Source organism: Oncorhynchus keta, chromosome 17 (assembly GCF_023373465.1).
Source record: "Oncorhynchus keta strain PuntledgeMale-10-30-2019 chromosome 17, Oket_V2, whole genome shotgun sequence".
In the NCBI taxonomy this organism is placed as follows: domain Eukaryota; kingdom Metazoa; phylum Chordata; class Actinopteri; order Salmoniformes; family Salmonidae; genus Oncorhynchus; species Oncorhynchus keta.
The window spans coordinates 60852026-60867843 of NC_068437.1; the positions used below are offsets into that span (position 1 = coordinate 60852026).

Here is a 15818-nt window from a genome sequence, read left to right on the forward strand (position 1 = left end):
GCACTATATAGGGAATAGGGTTCTATAGGGCCCTGGTCAACAGTAGTGCACTATATAGGGAATAGGGTTCTATAGGGCCCTGGTCAGAAGTAGTGTACTATATAGGGAATAGGGTTCTATAGGGCCCTGGTAAACAGTAGTGCACTATATAGGGAATAGGGTTCTATAGGGCCCTGGTCAACAGTAGTGCACTATATAGGGAATAGGGTTCTATAGGGCCCTGGTCAGAAGTAGTGTACTATATAGGGAATAGGGTTCTATAGGGCCCTGGTCAGAAGTAGTGTACTATATATAGGGAATAGGTTTCTATAGGGCCCTGGTCAACAGTAGTGCACTATATAGGGAATAGGGTTCTATAGGGCCCTGGTCAGAAGTAGTGTACTATATAGGGAATAGGGTTCTATAGGGCCCTGGTCAGAAGTAGTGTACTATATAGGGAATAGGGTTCTATAGGGCCCTGGTCAGAAGTAGTGTACTATATAGGGAATAGGGTTCTATAGGGCCCTGGTCAGAAGTAGTGTACTATATAGGGAATAGGGTTCTATAGGGCCCTGGTCAGAAGTAGTGTACTATATAGGAATAGGGTTCTATAGGGCCCTGGTCAGAAGTAGTGTACTATATAGGAATAGGGTTCTATAGGGCCCTGGTCAACAGTAGTGCACTATATAGGGAATAGGGTTCTATAGGGCCCTGGTCAACAGTAGTGCACTATATAGGGAATAGGGTTCTATAGGGCCCTGGTCAGAAGTAGTGTACTATATAGGGAATAGGGTTCTATAGGGCCCTGGTCAGAAGTAGTGTACTATATAGGGAATAGGGTTCTATAGGGCCCTGGTCAGAAGTAGTGTACTATATAGGGAATAGGGTTCTATAGGGCCCTGGTCAGAAGTAGTGTACTATATATAGGGAATAGGGTCCTATAGGGCCCTGGTCAGAAGTAGTGTACTATATAGGGAATAGGGTTCTATAGGGCCCTGGTCAGAAGTAGTGTACTATATAGGGAATATGGTTCTATAGGGCCCTGGTCAGAAGTAGTGTACTATATAGGGAATAGGGTTCTATAGGGCCCTGGTCAGAAGTAGTGTACTATATAGGGAATAGGGTTCTATAGGGCCCTGGTCAACAGTAGTGCACTATATAGGGAATAGGGTTCTATAGGGCCCTGGTCAGAAGTAGTGTACTATATATAGGGAATAGGGTTCTATAGGGCCCTGGTCAGAAGTAGTGTACTATATAGGGAATAGGGTTCTATAGGGCCCTGGTCAACAGTAGTGCACTATATAGGGAATAGGGTTCTATAGGGCCCTGGTCAACAGTAGTGCACTATATAGGGAATAGGGTTCTATAGGGCCCTGGTCAGAAGTAGTGTACTATACAGGGAATAGGGTTCTATAGGGCCCTGGTCAGAAGTAGTGTACTATATAGGGAATAGGGTTCTATAGGGCCCTGGTCAACAGCAGTGCACTATATAGGGAATAGGGTTCTATAGGGCCCTGGTCAGAAGTAATGTACTATATAGGGAATAGGGTTCTATAGGGCCCTGGTCAGAAGTAGTGTACTATATAGGGAATAGGGTTCTATAGGGCCCTGGTCAACAGTAGTGCACTATATAGGGAATAGGGTTCTATAGGGCCCTGGTCAGAAGTAGTGTACTATATAGGGAATAGGGTTCTATAGGGCCCTGGTCAACAGTAGTGTACTATACAGGGAATAGGGTTATATTTGGGACTCTTTTCTATTTACCAGAGACGAGGAGAGAGGTTGGTAGCATCAACATACTCTCCCCACATGCACACCTCTCCACCAATCACCAGTTTCTTCTGCTGCTCTGTACCTGTGGAGGTAAAGTACATAGGATAGTACATACTGCACCTGCCCACAACAACACATCACAACAACACAACAACACAACAACACAACACATCACATCACAACACAACACAACAACACATCACAACACAACACAACAACACAACACCACCACAACACAGTACAACAACACAACAACACATCACAACACAACAACACCACCACAACACAACACATCACAACAACACAACACCACCACAACAACACCACATCACAACACATCACAACAACACAACACAACACAACACAACACACCACCACAACAACACAACACCACCACCACAACACATCACAACAAAACAACACATCACAACACAACACCACAACACCACAACACCACCACAACAACACAACACAACAACACCACCACAACAACACAACACAACAACACAACACAACAACACCACCACAACACCACCACAACACAACACAACAACACAACACCACAACACAACACAACAACACCACCACAACACAACAACACCACCACAACACAACAACAACACATCACAACAACACCACCACAACACAACAACACAACAACACAACACCACCACAACACATCACAACAACACAACACCACAACACCACCACAACACAACACAACAACACACCACCACAACACATCACAACAACACAACACCACAACACCACCACAACACAACACCACCACAACACAACACCACCACAACACAGCACAACAACATCACAACACAACACAACAACACAACATGGCACGACAACAAAACGTCATGAGACACACACACACATACATACTATTTCAGCCACACCCATTGCTGACAGGTGTATAATATCGAGCACACGGCCATGCAATCTCCATAGACAAACATTGGCAGTAGAATGGCCTTACTGAAGAGTTCAGTGACTTTCAACGTGGCACCGTAATAGGGTGTCACTTTTCCAACAAATCAGTTCATCATATTTCTGCCCTAATAGAGCTGCCCCGGTCAAAACGTAAATGTTGTTATTGTGAAGTAAAAACGTCAAGGAGCAACAACGGCTCAGCAGCAAAGTGGTAGACCACACAAGCTCACAGAACGGGACCGCCCAGTGATGAAGTGCGTAGCACATAAAACTCGTCTGTCCTCAGTTGCCAGACTCACTACCGAGTTAGAAACTGCCTCTGGAAGCAACGTCAGCATAAGAACTGTTTGTCGGGAACTTCATGAAATGGGTTACCATGGCTGAGCAGCCGCACACAAGCCTAAGATCACCATGCGTAATGCCAAGCGTCGGCTTCAGTGGTGTAAAGCTCGCTGCCATGAGAGCAGTGGAAATGTGTTCTCTGGAGTAATGAATCACGCTTCACCATCTGGCAGCCCGACAGATGAATCTGGGTTCAGCGGATGCCAGGAGAACATTACCTGCTGGAATGCATAGAGTCAACTGTAAAGTTTGTTGGGAGGAGGTTCAGGCTGGGCCCCTTAGTTCCAGTGAAGGGAAATGTTAATGCTACAACATACAATGACATTCTAGACAATTCTGTGCTTCCAACTTCGTGGCAACAGGTTGGAGAAGGTCCTTTCCTGTTTCAGCATGACAATGCCCCCGTGCACAAAGCAAGGTCCATACAGAAATGGTTTGTCGAGATCGGTGTGAAAGAACCCAGTCGAAAACCTTTAGGATGAATTGGAATGCAGACTGCGAGCCAGGCCTAATCGCCCAACATCAGTGCCCGACCTCACTAATGCTCGTGGCTGAATGGAAGCAAGTCCCTGCAGCAATGTTCCAACATCTAGTGGAAAGCCTTCCCAGAAGAGTGGAGGCTTTTATAGCAGCAATGTTCCAACATCTAGTGGAAAGCCTTCCCTGAAGAGTGGAGGCTGTTATAGCAGCAATGTTCCAACATCTAGTGGAAAGCCTTCCCAGAAGAGTGGAGGCTGTTATAGCAGCAATGTTCCTACATCTAGTGGAAAGCCTTCCCAGAAGAGTGGGGGCCGTTATAGCAGCAATGTTCCTACATCTAGTGGAAAGCCTTCCCAGAAGAGTGGAGGCTATCATTTTTAATAGTAACTTAGTAACTCTGTGTCGTTGTATCTGTCGAACTGCTTTGCTTTAACTTGGCCAGGTCGCAATTGTAAATGAGAACTTGTTCTCAACATGCCTACCTGGTTAAATAAAGGTGAAATAAAATAAAAATTATAGCAGCAATGTTCCTACATCTAGTGGAAAGCAATTCCCAGAAGAGTGGATGCTGTTATAGCAGCAAAGCGGGGGTCCAACTCCATATTAATGGCTTCCCAGAAGAGTGGATGCTGTTATAGCAGCAAAGGGGGGTCCAACTCCATATTAATGGCTTCCCAGAACAGTACAGGCTGTTATAGCAGCAAAGGGGGTCCAACTCAATATTAATGGCTTCCCAGAACAGTACAGGCTGTTATAGCAGCAAAGGGTGGGGACCAACTCAATATTAATGCCCATGATTTTGGAATGAGATGTTGGACCAGCTGGTGTCCACAGACTACATGACTAAAAGCGTACTTGTGCAATATTATATTACCCATAGACCTTTAGACCAGTCTCCTACTATAATAATAACTATATTATATTACCCATAGACCAGTCTCCTACTATAATAATAACTATATTATATTACCCATAGACCAGTCTCCTACTATAATAATAACTATATTATATTACCCATAGACCAGTCTCCTACTATAATAATAACTATATTATATTACCCATAGACCTTTAGACCAGTCTCCTACTATAATAATAACTATATTATATTACCCATAGACCTTTAGACCAGTCTCCTACTATAATAATAACTATATTATATTACCCATAGACCAGTCTCCTACTATAATAATAACTATATTATATTACCCATAGACCAGTCCCCTACTATAATAATAACTATATTATATTACCCATAGACCAGTCTCCTACTATAATAATAACTATATTATATTACCCATAGACCTTTAGACCAGTCTCCTACTATAATAATAACTATATTATATTACCCATAGACCTTTAGACCAGTCTCCTACTATAATAATAACTATATTATATTACCCATAGACCTTTAGACCAGTCTCCTACTATAATAACCACATTACAGTGGGGCAAAAAGAAGTATCTAGTCAGCCACCAATTGTGCAAGTTCTCCACTTAAAAGATGAGAGAGGCTTGTAATTTTCACCATATGTACACTTCAACTATGACAGACAAAATGAGAAAAAAATCCATAAAATCACATTGTAGGATTTTTAATGAATTTATTTGCAAATTATGGTGGAAAATAAGTATTTGGTCAATAACAAAAGTTAATCTCAATACTTTGTTATATACCCTTTGTTGGCAATGACAGAGGTCAAACGTTTTCTGTAAGTCTTCACAAGGTTTTCACACACTGTTGCTGGTATTTTGGCCCATTCCTCCATGCAGATCTCCTCTAGAGCAGTGGTGTTTTGGGGGCAACACGGACTTTCAACTCCCTCCAAAGACTTTCTATGGGGTTGTGATCTGGAGACTGGCTAGGCCACTCCAGGACCTTGAAATGCTTCTTACGAAGCCACTCCTTCGTTGCCCTGGCGGTGTGTTTGGGATCATTGTCATGCTGAAAGACCCAGCCATGTTTCATCTTCAATGCCCTTGCTGATGGAAGGAGGTTTTCACTCAAACTCGCACGATACATGGCCCCATTCATTATTTCCTTTACATGGATCAGTCGTCCTGGTCCCTTTGAAGAAAAACAGCCCCAAAGCATGTTTCCACCCCCATGCTTCACAGTAGGTATGGCGTTCTTTGGATGCAACTCAGCATTCTTTGTCCTCCAAACATGACGAGTTGAGTTTTTACCAAAAAGTTATATTTTGGTTTCATCCGACCATATGACATTCTCCCAATCTTCTTCTGGATCATCCAAATGCTCCAACCTTCAGACGGGCCTGGACATGTACTGGCTTAAGCAGGGGGAAACGTCTGGCACTGCAGGAGTCCCTGGTGGCGTAGTGTGTTACTGATGGTAGGCTTTGTTATTTTGGTCCCAGCTCTCTGCAGGTTATTCACTAGGTCCGTGTGGTTCATTTGTGATCATTTTGACCCCACGGGGTGAGATCTTGCGTGGAGCCCAAGATCGAGGGAGATTATATGTCTTCCATTTCCTAATCATTTCTCCCACAGTTGATTTCTTCAAACCAAGCTGCTTACCTAATGCAGATTCGGTCTTCCCAGCCTGGTGCAGGTCTACAATTTTATTTCTGGTGTCCTTTGACAGCTCTTTGGTCTTGGCTATAGTGGAGTTTGGAGTGTGACTTTTTGAGGTTGTGGACAGGTGTCTTTTATACTGATAACAAGTTCAAACAGGTGCCATTAATACAGGTAACGAGTGGAGGAAGAAGTTACAGGTCTGTGAGAGCCAGAAATCTTGCTTGTTTGTAGGTGACCAAATACTTAATTTCCATCATAATTTGTAAATAAATTCATTAAAAATCCTACAATGTGATTTTCTGGATTTTTTTTCTCATTTTGTCATAGTTGAAGTGTACCTATGATGAAAATTACAGGCCTCTCATCTTTTTAAGTGGGAGAACATGCACAATTGGTGGCTGACTAGATACTTTTTTGCCCCACTGTATATTACCCATAGACCTTTAGACTAGTCTCCTACTATAAAAACAACTATATTATATTACCCATAGACCAGTCTCCTACTTAACTAATAACTATATTATATTATCCATAGACCAGTCTCCTACTATAATAATAACTATATTATATTACCCATAGACCAGTCTCCTACTATAATAATAACTATATTATATTACCCATAGACCAGTCTCCTACTATATAATAATAACTATATTATCCATAGACCCTTAGACCAGTCCCCTACTATAATAACAACTATATTATATTACCCATAGACCAGTCTCCTACTATAATAATAACTATATTATATTACCCATAGACCAGTCTCCTACTATAATAATAACTATATTATATTACCCATAGACCAGTCTCCTACTATAATAATAACTATATTATATTACCCATAGACCAGTCCCCTACTATAATAATAACTATATTATATTACCCATAGACCAGTCTCCTACTATAATAATAACTATATTATATTACCCATAGACCAGTCTCTTACTATAATAATAACTATATTATATTACCCATAGACCAGTCCCCTACTATAATAATAACTATATTATATTACCCATAGACCAGTCTCCTACTATAATAATAATTATAGTCCTAGACTATATACAGTCCCAGGGAAGCCCTGCCCCAGCCCCAGTATGCTGCAGTAGTGGAGGCTGCTGGAGGAAGAAATCAGAGGACGAGCCCATTGGCTGAAATTGAACAAATGGAAAGGTATCAATGTGTTTTCCGTTTTACTGTATTTGCACACATCGACTTGATACCGTTCCATTACTTTCATTCCCACCATTACATGAAACCTGTTCACCAATTTTAAAGTGACACCAGCTTCTGAACACACCAGTGAAGTTGAGTGGCTGTATGGTGTAGTATTTTTCCCAGTCCTGTCCGTAGTCGATGTGGTTGATGTACCAGGGGGCAGCCAGTATGACCCTGTACCCAGCCAGGGTGATGCTACTCAGCTCCTGTTGTATCTGACCAGGACTCCCCTTCCAGATGTGGAGCACAGTGTCCACTGGGATCTGAGGCAGGGTAGAAAACAAGTGCCATGTACACCGCAGCTCAAAAGTTTGGGGTCGCTTAGAAATGTAATAATAATATAATAATAATATATGCCATTTAGCAGACGCTTTTATCCAAAGCGACTTACAGTCATGTGTGCATACATTCTACGTATGGGTGGTCCCGGGAATTGAACCCACTACCCTGGCGTTACAAGCGCCATGCTCTACCAACTGAGCTACAGAAGGACCTTGTTTTGGAAAGAAAATCACTTTTTTTGTCCATTAAAATAACATCAAATTGATCAGAAATACAGTGTAGACATTGTTAACGTTGTAAATGACTATTGTAGCTGGAAACGGCAGATTTTTAATGGAATATCTGCATAGGCGTATAGAGGCCCATTATCAGCAACCATCACTCCTGTGTTCTAAGGGCACGTTGTGTTGGCTAATCCAAGTTTATCATTTTAAAAGGCTAATTGAACATTAGAAAACAATTTTGCTAATATTTTTGTACAGCTGAAAACTGTTGTCCTGATTAAAGAAGCAATAAAACTGGCCTTCTTTAGACTGGTATCTGGAGCATCAGCATTTGTGGATTCGATTACAGGCTCAAAATGGCCAGCAACAAAGACTTTTTCTGAAACTTGTCAGTCTCTTCTTGTTCTGAGAAATTAAGGCTATTCCATGCGAGAAATTGCCAAGAAACTGAAGCTCTCGTACAACATTGTGTCCTACTCCCTTCACAGAACAGCACAAACGGTCTCTAACCAGAATAGAAAGGGGAGTGGGAGGCCCCGGTGCACAGCTGAGCGAGAGGACAAGTACATTAGAGTGTCTAGTTTGAGAAACAGACACCTCACAAGTCCTCAACTGGCAGCTTCATTAAATAGTACCCACAAAACACCAGTCTCAACGTCAACAGTGAAGAGGTGACTCCGGGAGTTCCTCTGTCCAGTGTCTGTGTTCTTTTGGCTAATAAAAATAATAGATTTAGATGGGCAGTCTGAGATATGGTTTTATCTTTGCAACTCTGCCTAGAAGGCCAGCATCCCAGAGTCACCTCTTCACTGTTGACGTTGAGACTGGTCTCCTCTTTTTTTTGTTTTGAAAGTACTTGTAACAACAAAATATAAAGTATTTAATCCCACCCGGTGGGAACAATAACTACATCAGCCCGAGTGCTGGTCCATGGTTGACAACCACAAGTAGGGGAGAGTGGGGTAAGTTGAGACATTTTTTACATTCAGCATCACTCTGTCAAGGAAAATATAGTATTCCTTCTAACAAAGAGATATTTCAGGATGTGGTGTATCCCTGAAATAAATCAGAATTAATGTAAATATAAGTTTTGAAAACATACCTTGTCCAAAAAAGTGGTCTCTTGGTACAACACGGTACGTTGTACAGGGTACGTTGAGCTGCCTAAACATTTCTGTATTGAATTAAATACTACTACTGCCACCTTTAAAAACCATGTCTATCTTTATTAAAACACTTTTAACATGGGCCAGGTCCTGTTGTTACCTCATATCCCATAATGCCTACAACACGCTTGGTCAGAAAACATTTCAATTTGCTCAACTTGTCATTGGCTCAACTTACCCCAAGGCCATTGGCTCAACTTACCCCAAGGCCATTGGCTCAACTTACCCCAAGGCCATTGGCTCAACTTACCCCAAGGCCATTGGCTCAACTTACCCCAAGGCCATTGGCTCAACTTACCCCAAGGCCATTGGCTCAACTTACCCCAAGGCCATTGGCTCAACTTACCCCAAGGCCATTGGCTCAACTTACCCCAAGGCCATTGGCTCAACTTACCCCAAGGCCATTGGCTCAACTTACCCCAAGGCCATTGGCTCAACTTACCCCAAGGCCATTGGCTCAACTTACCCCAAGGCCATTGGCTCAACTTACCCCAAGGCCAACATGTTGATTATATTAGCCCACAGCTAGAAGGATGCCTTTTCATTCTAGGTTTAGGACCTCATATTGAAGCTGATAGAGACCCCAACTGATGTATAAAACAATCTTACAATTATTTACTTTAGATACAAGCATCATGAAACCTGTAACACAATTGATTTGGTAAATGAATTTGACTTGTTGAAAATCCGCTTTTGGACCTAACTTGTTTACCACTTTTACCATATGGTTTCTTCCTTCTGACTCCATTAAATGATCACCAATTCCTAAATATTTCCTAAAATAATTCATTTTTTGTATGGTTTCCTAGAAACAAGGGTGGCTCAACTTACCCGTAAGGCTCAGGTTTCCCACTCTCCCTATACATATTCCAACTAGACACACTATTCACTGCGAAGTTAACAGATTGTGCAGATGGCTGCTTGCTGCTAAAGCACGGTGTCATGTTGTTTTCCTGATCCTTGTATGTTTATTTAATTTCATCCCTTAGGTCTGAGTGGATGACAATGAAACACATATGATCACAGACATCTAATAGTTAACCGCACATAGCACTTTTCTTCACTCCACACTATTCACTCCACTCCACACTATTCACTCCACTCCACACTATTCACTCCACTCCACACTATTCACTCCACTCCACACTATTCACTCCACACTGTCCCACTCTACTCCACTCCACACTATTCACTCCACACTATTCACTCCACACTATTCACTCCACACTGTCCCACTCTACTCCACACTATTCACTCTACACTATTCACTCCACACTATTCCTCCCACTATTCACTCCACACTATTCACTCCACACTGTCCCACTCTACTCCACACTATTCACTCTACACTATTCACTCCACACTATTCACTCACACTATTCACTCCACACTATTCACTCCAATCCACACTATTCACTCCAATCCACACTATTCACTCGACTCCACACTATTCACTCGACTCCACACTATTCACTCCACACTATTCACTCCAATCCACACTATTCACTCGACTCCACACTATTCACTCGACTCCACACTGTCCCACTCCACTCCACACTGTCCCACTCTACCCACACTATTCACTCCACACTACTCACTCCACACTATTCACCCCACTCCACCCACCCACCCTATTCCACCCACCCACCCACCCACCCACCCTACTCTATTCACTCCACCCACCCACCCTACTCTATTCACTCCACCCACCCACCCTACTCTATTCACTCCACCCACCCACCCTACTCTATTCACTCCACCCACCCACCCTACTCTATTCACTCCACCCACCCACCCTACTCTATTCACTCCACCCACCCACCCCTACTCTATTCACTCCACCCACCCACCCTACTCTATTCACTCCACCCACCCTACTCTATTCACTCCACCCACCCTACTCTATTCACTCCACCCACCCTACTCTATTCACTCCACCCACCCTACTCTATTCACTCCACCCACCCTACTCTATTCACTCCACCCACCCTACTCTATTCACTCCACCCACCCTACTCCATTCACTCCACCCACCCTACTCCATTCACTCCACCCACCCTACTCCATTCACTCCACCCACCCACCTCCATTCACTCCACCCACCCACCTCCATTCACTCCACCCACCCTACTCCATTCACTCCACCCACCCTACTCCATTCACTCCACCCACCCTACTCCATTCACTCCACCCACCCTACTCCATTCACTCCACCCACCCTACTCCATTCACTCCACCCACCCTACTCCATTCACTCCACCCACCCTACTCCATTCACTCCACCCACCCTACTCCATTCACTCCATCCACCCCACTCCATTCACTCCATCCACCCCACTCCATCCACCCCACTCCACTGGCCACTCCACTCTGTTTCACTCCACACTAGTTAAGCGGTTCTAACCCTTGAAAGCAAGGGGCCAGACAGTATAGTATCTAGCCCAGTCATGAGTAGGTCCAGGCTGGTCGAGGTACCAAGGAGAGGCCAGGACGACCCTGAGGCCTGCCTTGGTCACCCTGCGGACCTCACACAGGTAGCACCCTCCCTTCCACACCTCCACCACTGACAGAGAGCTGCAACACAGCTGAAACACAACCAATCTGTAGAACCCATGAATCAATCATGAAGACCACCCTCAGTCTAGAGACAGCCTCTGATGTTTTATCAAAATAGAAGGATCTAGGTAATATCCCAGTGAGAGGACCCGGCACAGAGGACCCGGCACAGGACCCGGCACAGGACCCGGCAAATCTAGTCAAATCATGTGTATTTAGACCTGGAATGTGTCTGGGTGTTTACATTAGGGTGATACAGGTAAGGACCATATGATCTGGGTGTTTACATTAGGGTGATACAGGTAAGGACCATATGATCTGGGTGTTTACATTAGGGTGATACAGGTAAGGACCATATGATCTGGGTGTTTTACATTAGGGTGATACAGGTAAGGACCATATGATCTGGGTGTTTTACATTAGGGTGATACAGGTAGGACCATATGATCTGGGTGTTTACATTAGGGTGATACAGGTAAGGACCATATGATCTGGGTGTTTACATTAGGTGATACAGGTAAGGACTGTATGATCTGGGTGTTTACATTAGGGTGATACAGGTAAGGACTGTATGATCTGGGTGTTTACATTAGGGTGATACAGGTAAGGACCATATGATCTGGGTGTTTACATTAGGTGATACAGGTAAGGACCATATGATCTGGGTGTTTACATTAGGGTGATACAGGTAAGGACCATATGATCTGGGTGTTTACATTAGGGTGATACAGGTAAGGACCATATGATCTGGGTGTTTACATTAGGGTGATACAGGTAAGGACTGTATGATCTGGGTGTTTACATTAGGGTGATACAGGTAAGGACCATATGATCTGGGTGTTTACATTAGGGTGATACAGGTAAGGACCATATGATCTGGGTGTTTACATTAGGGTGATACAGGTAAGGACCATATGATCTGGGTGTTTACATTAGGGTGATACAGGTAAGGACTGTATGATCTGGGTGTTTACATTAGGGTGATACAGGTAAGGACCATATGATCTGGGTGTTTACATTAGGGTGATACAGGTAAGGACCATATGATCTGGGTGTTTACATTAGGGTGATACAGGTAAGGACCATATGATCTGGGTGTTTACATTAGGGTGATACAGGTAAGGACCATATGATCTGGGTGTTTACATTAGGGTGATACAGGTAAGGACTGTATGAGCTGGGTGTTTACATTAGGGTGATACAGGTAAGGACCGTATGATCTGGGTGTTTACATTAGGTGATACAGGTAAGGACCATATGATCTGGGTGTTTACATTAGGGTGATACAGGTAAGGACCATATGATCTGGGTGTTGGTGATACAGGTAAGGACCATATGATCTGGGTGTTGGTGATACAGGTAAGGACCATATGATCTGGGTGTTTACATTAGGGTGATACAGGTAAGGACCATATGATCTGGGTGTTTACATTAGGGTGATACAGGTAAGGACCATATGATCTGGGTGTTTACATTAGGGTGATACAGGTAAGGACCATATGATCTGGGTGTTTACATTAGGGTGATACAGGTAAGGACCGTATGATCTGGGTGTTTACATTAGGGTGATACAGGTAAGGACCATATGATCTGGGTGTTTACATTAGGGTGATACAGGTAAGGACCATATGATCTGGGTGTTTACATTAGGGTGATACAGGTAAGGACCGTATGATCTGGGTGTTTACATTAGGGTGATACAGGTAAGGACCATATGATCTGGGTGTTGGTGATACAGGTAAGGACCGTATAATCTGGGTGTTTACATTAGGGTGATACAGGTAAGGACCATATGATCTGGGTGTTTACATTAGGGTGATACAGGTAAGGACCATATGATCTGGGTGTTTACATTAGGGTGATACAGGTAAGGACTGTATGATCTGGGTGTTTACATTAGGGTGATACAGGTAAGGACCATATGATCTGGGTGTTTACATTAGGGTGATACAGGTAAGGACCATATGATCTGGGTGTTTACATTAGGGTGATACAGGTAAGGACCATATGATCTGGGTGTTTACATTAGGGTGATACAGGTAAGGACCATATGATCTGGGTGTTTACATTAGGGTGATACAGGTAAGGACCGTATGATCTGGGTGTTTACATTAGGGTGATACAGGTAAGGACTGTATGATCTGGGTGTTTACATTAGGGTGATACAGGTAAGGACCGTATGATCTGGGTGTTTACATTAGGGTGATACAGGTAAGGACCATATGATCTGGGTGTTTACATTAGGGTGATACAGGTAAGGACCATATGATCTGGGTGTTTACATTAGGGTGATACAGGTAAGGACCATATGATCTGGGTGTTTACATTAGGGTGATACAGGTAAGGACCATATGATCTGGGTGTTTACATTAGGGTGATACAGGTAAGGACCATATGATCTGGGTGTTTACATTAGGGTGATACAGGTAAGGACCATATGATCTGGGTGTTTACATTAGGGTGATACAGGTAAGGACCATATGATCTGGGTGTTTACATTAGGGTGATACAGGTAAGGACCGTATGATCTGGGTGTTTACATTAGGTGATACAGGTAAGGACCATATGATCTGGGTGTTTACATTAGGGTGATACAGGTAAGGACCATATGATCTGGGTGTTTACATTAGGTGATACAGGTAAGGACTGTATGATCTGGGTGTTTACATTAGGGTGATACAGGTAAGGACTGTATGATCTGGGTGTTTACATTAGGGTGATACAGGTAAGGACCGTATGATCTGGGTGTTTACATTAGGGTGATACAGGTAAGGACCATATGATCTGGGTGTTGGTGATACAGGTAAGGACCATATGATCTGGGTGTTTACATTAGGGTGATACAGGTAAGGACTGTATGATCTGGGTGTTTACATTAGGGTGATACAGGTAAGGACCATATGATCTGGGTGTTTACATTAGGGTGATACAGGTAAGGACCATATGATCTGGGTGTTTACATTAGGGTGATACAGGTAAGGACCATATGATCTGGGTGTTTACATTAGGGTGATACAGGTAAGGACCATATGATCTGGGTGTTTACATTAGGGTGATACAGGTAAGGACCATATGATCTGGGTGTTTACATTAGGGTGATACAGGTAAGGACCATATGATCTGGGTGTTTACATTAGGGTGATACAGGTAAGGACTGTATGAGCTGGGTGTTTACATTATACTTACTTTTTCATGGTAGTCAAACACGTCCTGCCAGACTATGGCTGTCTTGTTGAGTCCCTTCGTAATGTTCACCATACTGGAAGATAAACACACAGACCTCTGTAGCATCCCCAACTTAAACCGAGCCAGTCCCACAGTCCCAGAGCAGCCCACCACTATGTCAAATTTTCATTTCATTATCTTGGAAATAAATTGTGTCCATTTTGTAGGTGTATTTCTGCACCATACAGGTCTCCATTTTGGTCCTTTTTTGTCCACTAACTTTTCCATGTAGTAGGATTCCAGTTTTGTGTAGTCAGTTCCAAACCCCATGTTCAGCATGAAGCCTCGGACATCAGGGTTGGACTTCCTGTGAGAAACAACACATTACAATATGATCATTCTCGGGTCAAGTACTGGGGTGTATTTATTCTGCCCATTCTGATGAAAAAGGAACTAAAACAAGAGTTTCTATTGGACAAATTCAGGTGAGTCCCTCCCTGTTTCGTTCCATTTGCCTTCCGTTTTCACAAAACATTTTGCAACAGACACGGCAGAATGAATACACCCTTGGAAGTTTGTGCAAGCCAAAGTACAATACATCTGACAGTTATGTATTCACGCTCTAGTACATCTGACAGTTATGTATTCAAGCTATAGTACATCTGACGGTTATGTATTCACGCTATAGTACATCTGACAGTTATGTATTCACGCTATAGTACATCTGACGGTTATGTATTCACGCTATAGTACATCTGTTATGTATTCGGTTATGTATTCACGCTATAGTACATCTGAAGGTTATGTATTCAAGCTATAGTACATCTGACGGTTATGTATTCAAGCTATAGTACATAGTACATCTGACGGTTATGTATTCTGTACACGGTTATGTATTCACGCTATAGTACATCTGACATCTGTACATCAGTTATGTATTCACGCTATAGTACATCTGACGGTTATGTATTCACGCTATAGTACATCTGATCTCAGGTTATGTATTCACGCTATAGTACATCTGAAGGTTATGTATTCACGCTATAGTACATCTATGTATTCACGCTATAGTACATCTGAAGGTTATGTATTCACGCTATAGTACATCTGAAGGTTATGTATTCACGCTATAGTACATCTGACGGTTATGTAT

General features: G+C 43.0%; 2 long non-coding RNA genes and 1 pseudogene across 23 annotated transcripts; 1 reads left to right on the plus strand and 2 right to left on the minus strand.

The window, feature by feature from the left end:
• The window catches only part of LOC118375659 (beta-hexosaminidase subunit alpha-like), an 85344-nt pseudogene that overhangs the window by 10594 nt on the left and 58932 nt on the right, over positions 1–15818 (minus strand).
• LOC127908437 (uncharacterized) lies at positions 1843–6937 on the minus strand. Its single transcript, XR_008067363.1, has 3 exons — positions 6770–6937; positions 4687–4818; positions 1843–4582 (listed from the first exon to the last, which is right to left on the minus strand). It is a non-coding gene; the product is annotated as an uncharacterized LOC127908437 (long non-coding RNA).
• LOC127908436 (uncharacterized) lies at positions 11299–14656 on the plus strand. 22 transcript variants are annotated; one of them, XR_008067355.1, is made up of 6 exons: positions 11299–11793; positions 12137–12661; positions 12825–13031; positions 13075–13496; positions 13626–14012; positions 14304–14649. It is a non-coding gene; the product is annotated as an uncharacterized LOC127908436 (long non-coding RNA). The 22 variants fall into 22 exon arrangements; XR_008067359.1 differs by having other exon boundaries at positions 12825–12988; XR_008067346.1 differs by having other exon boundaries at positions 12825–13496; positions 14304–14656.